The sequence below is a fragment of the Tupaia chinensis genome, unplaced genomic scaffold (genome assembly GCF_000334495.1).
Source record: "Tupaia chinensis unplaced genomic scaffold, TupChi_1.0 Scaffold000527_1, whole genome shotgun sequence".
In the NCBI taxonomy this organism is placed as follows: domain Eukaryota; kingdom Metazoa; phylum Chordata; class Mammalia; order Scandentia; family Tupaiidae; genus Tupaia; species Tupaia belangeri.
This window is the reverse complement of record NW_006160040.1, coordinates 2,423,815-2,427,984: the sequence shown is the minus strand read 5'-3', so window position 1 is coordinate 2,427,984 and position 4,170 is coordinate 2,423,815. Positions and strand designations below refer to the sequence as shown.

General features: G+C 40.5%; 1 pseudogene; it reads right to left on the bottom strand.

The window, feature by feature from the left end:
- Positions 1-1,808: 1,808 nt before the first annotated feature.
- On the bottom strand, positions 1,809-2,402 carry LOC106735778 (60S ribosomal protein L9 pseudogene; annotated as a pseudogene).
- Positions 2,403-4,170: the final 1,768 nt, after the last annotated feature.

The following is a 4,170-nucleotide window of genomic DNA, read 5'->3' as shown; positions in this document are numbered from 1 at the left end:
TAGCACCTTAACCACCATGTCACCTGCTGGCCCCCACATAGAAAATTATTCTAGCATTTCAAAACAGGGCAAAATGTCTCTAGCTATTAAATAAAAGTGTCTAAAAAGGATAGATTTGGGGCGAGCAGGTGGCATGGTGGTTAAGGCACTGGACACCCGCATGCTGACCACACTTCGAGTCCCAGACTTGGTGGACATCGCTTTCTCACGTTCCCTCTGTCTCCTCTCTCTCTTGGGTGAGCACACATGCCCTATAGCAAACAGAAAAAATAAAAACATTATAAACAAATAAATAATTTTTAAAAAAAGATTCAACTATTTTCAACTCATGCCACAGATAACCTCCTTAATGTGTAGTTTCTACAAATCAATAAGAAAAATAAGCAACCACCCAAAAGAAGGGTGGGACAAGGCTATGACTGGAATCCACAGACAAGGAAATACAAATAGTTTAAAAGTACTTTTAAAGAAAAGTTTTGGGCCAGCAGGTAGTGTGGAATTTAAGGCAGCTGGGTCCCTCAAGTCCCAGACCTCGCATGTACATGCGTGCCCCAAATCCTGAAAGCAGAAGGGATTGCAGCATGGCCATCTAGCCTGGGGGCTGATTTCTCACTTTTCATCTCTCTCTCTGTCTCTCTCTGGTGAGTGCACATACACCATAGCAAAACTCTAAAACCAAAAAGAAAGAAAGAAAGGAAGGCTCACAGCATTTATAATTTGGGAGACATGAGTTTAAATTATACTGCAATACCTTTTTTAACATTTCAGATAGGCCAAAATCCAGATATTTGCTAAAACACTAGGTTGGTAGACTATAAATTGGCACAGTATCTATGGAGAGCAATTTGGCAATACTTTTCAAAATTTGAAATGCATATCTTTTTTTTGATGTAGCAGCTCACTTTATTTTTATAAAACTAATTTTTTCTTTTATGAGAGAAAGAGAAAGTACAGATGGACTGATATTCCACCAGGGTCTTCGCACTGCAGACTCCCCAGTCTCAGGTGGCCAGGATCATGTGCATGTGCCTTATGCTTGGGAAGGTCCTTGATGTGAACCCAGGACTTTTCTTATGTGTGTCCAGTTGTGCCACCACTGGGTCACTGCCTGGCCCCAGCAACTAAATTTGGAGGTAAGTCTATAGAGACAGCTAGGTATAGGCAAAGCGATGTCTAGATAATGTTAGTTATTTTAACTTCTTATAGTAACAAAAACAAGAAGTAGCATATATGTCTACCCATCGTAGGCTGGCTAAATCTCTGTACTACGGAATGTTGTATAGCTATGAAAAAGAAGAAAGACATTTTCTATGTTCTGATATGGAGAGATTTTTTTTTTCTTGTATCTCGTAGTAAGGTTTTTAACACTTTGTTCCACTTCTCAGGTATCTCTTTACAAGTGACTAGGAAGCGTCTTGACCAAATATAAATTGACGCCATGGGAACATCAGCCTCAGGACCTTCCTCAACCTCTTTATCTATGAACAGCCACATTCCCTGGTATCATATTTTTCTTGCCTGAAATATCCTTGCTACTCCTTCAAAAACCAGATTTAAGCCATTTGTTCCTGCGAAGAAAAACTAGATAAAAAAAATTCCTGATCAGGAATTCTGTATTGTTCTTAGCATACTCCTATTACTAGGAATAATTCTTTATTCCTTAGTTGCTTACTTGCCAAGTAGTTGGAAAAGGATAATCAGTTTAAGAAAGTTTCAAATCAATCGTTGTCTTTTATTATCTTTAAAATGTCATATGAAGGCCTTAGAAATGATCTGTTACGTTACTGTAGTTGGAGAACTCTTAGATCTTACTCATCAGCCTACTGAACTGTACCCTTCTCAGAGACATAGATACCATCCAAGAATTTTCTTATATCCTTATTTTTAACTGTCATGGCTGCTGTATCAAAGCAGCTGAATTTGAAACAACTTCAATATCATTGCCTTCAAGGATCAACTCATCTTTCTGGGCTTGAGATACTGAACAAGCAACACCTGGTCTCATTTGAACTCTCTGGATGTATTTTTCACCCAAGAAATTTCAGATTTCAACAAGAGACCCATTCTCCTGAATAACGACGTTGATGGGGAAATGAGTGTACACAGACCTCATCTTGTAGTGGAAGCCCAACGTAACACCCTTGATAATGTTCTGGACGTGACTACAGATGGTGTGAACGGTCGCCAGCTCCTTTCTGTTTCCCCACCATTTGTCAACTCGCAGCCTCTTCTTCTTCTTCCCAAGGAGGCTGAGCTCCACATTGATGTGGTTGAAGTAAGTCCCTCCGCAGGGTTCCTCGGGGGCCCTTCACGATGACGATGACGGTGCGTCCCTTCAGGGTGATGTCGACGCTCTGGGGAATGTCGACCGTCTGGTTGCTGAGAATGGTCTTCATCCTCGCAGTAGGCGCAGGAAAGAGATATGGAGAGATTTTTGACCCAGAGCATTAGAAAAAAAGTTACAGAAGGGCCAACAGGTGGCATGGTGGTTAAGGGCACTTGACAGCCACATGGCTGACTGCAGTTTGAGTCCCAGACCTGGCGACTTGCTTTCTCACTTTCCCTCTCTCTTTCTCTTTCACTCTGTCCCTAAGAATCAAATTTAAAAATAGATAAATAAATAAAGTTAAATAAAATAATTCTTAAAAAAAGAAAAAAGAAAAAAGTTGCAGAACAGGAAACATGGAGTGCTTCAATTATATGAAAAGGTCAGCATAACACGTTTTTGTTATCCGTATATCCGTATAAAAGTATCTGAAAGAATACACAGGAAACGAGTAACAATGGCTCCCTGTTTGAAGTGGAGGTGGGGAGAAATTATGGATGAATAGCAGAACTAAGAAACCTTTTTACTGTATGCCTCTTTTTTTTTTTTTTTTCAGAGAGAGGTTTTGTTATAGGGCGTGTGCACTTGCCAGAAAGACAGAGAGAGAGAGAGAGAGAGAGAGAGAAAGCGAGAAATCACTCCCCAGGGGGGATGGTCATGCCACAATCACTTCTCCTCCATTCTTCTCTCAGGATCTTGGGCACGGACGCACATGTGCCCGGCGTGAGTTTAAGCCAGGACTCAAACTGCAGTCGGCTACGTGGGAGTCCAGTGCGACATAGCCACTATGCCAACTGCTGGTCCCACTGTATGCCTTTTTATTGTCTTTCTTTCTCTCTTTTTTCAATGGCTAGAGGGTGTGTGCACTTGACAGTGAGAGAGAAAGAGACCCTCTGTGGAGTGTGGTCATGTCACAATCCCTTCTCCATTTCTCTATTCTATTGGAATTCGGGAATGCACACACATGTACCTGATGTTTTTCAAACTGATAGGGCAGGAATTTGAGCTGTGGTTGGCTCTGTTGGATCTAATTCCCTTAACCTCCAAGCTCTAGGGTTGGCCCTGTAAGACCTTTTATTTTCTTTGAATTTTGAACCATTTGATACTATTACTAATATAAAAAAATTAAGAATTACCCAAATAACTTGGTCTTACAAACGCATACACATAACTTTGTTCATTTTAGATCCATGGGACATTATAGTATTTTTGGATTATGCTAATAATAACATTTTTAAATATCTAACAAATCTTGAAAATGTTTCCTAGTCTGTGCGTGAGAAGAGAACTACATAGGAGGGTAAACTGTGTTTCTGTGTAATTCCTAACTAATAAATAATTAATCACAGTAGCCACAAAGGAGACAAATTCTTTTTTTTTTTTTTTTGAGCTTTTGCTGTAGGGTGTATGTGCTTGCCAGGGAGAAACAGAGAGAGGGAAAATGACAAGTCACCCCTTTGGGGGTTGGCCATGCTGCAATCCCTTCTCCTCCATTCTCCTTCTAGGATTTTGGGCATGTACACACACATACATTGGGTGATTTTCAATCTATGAGGTCAAGGATTCGAACTGTGGTTAACCATATGGGAGTTCAGTGCCTTACCTGTCATGTCACCTGTTGGTCTGAAGAACACCACTGTTATTAGTTGACATGGTATAAAAAGGAACTGGGCTGCCTTGGGAAGCAGTAAGTTCTCCATCGCTGGGCTTGTTCAAACACCCCTGTCATCACAACCTGGGGAACTATTGCAGAAAGGGTAAAAACTGTCACTTCCTCTATTCCAATTCTGAGATTCTACAATTATAAGAAAAAACTGAGCCAAATACATGCATTTTTATCAACA